We start from the raw sequence: 374 nt of genomic DNA, 5'->3' as shown, positions 1-374 counted from the left end.
CAGGCCGGGCCCGTTCACCGCTAGCGGGCGGGGCGGCCCCTCCCCTGCTCCCCGCCCCCTCCCCTGCTCCCCGCCCCCTCACCTCAGCTCACCCCGGCGGCGTCCACCTGCCGGTGGCGCCGCTTCCGCGTCCGCGCCCCCGGCCCCGCCCCCGGCCCCGCCCCGCCGGCCCCGGCGCGGGGTCCCGCGCCCCGCCGCGCCCTGCCCCGCCGCCCCGCGGCCCGCCCGCAGCGCCCCGCCGCGCCCCCCGCAGACCCCGCCCCGGCCGGGCGCCGGCGCTGCGCGCGGGGCCACGTGTGCGGGCGGGCGGGCGGGAGGCGGCCCCGCGCCGCGCGTTTAAATGTCCCGCTCGGCGCGGCCCGCGCTGTGCGCAG

Source organism: Falco rusticolus, chromosome 15 (genome assembly GCF_015220075.1).
Source record: "Falco rusticolus isolate bFalRus1 chromosome 15, bFalRus1.pri, whole genome shotgun sequence".
In the NCBI taxonomy this organism is placed as follows: domain Eukaryota; kingdom Metazoa; phylum Chordata; class Aves; order Falconiformes; family Falconidae; genus Falco; species Falco rusticolus.
This window is presented reverse-complemented; position numbering follows the sequence as displayed.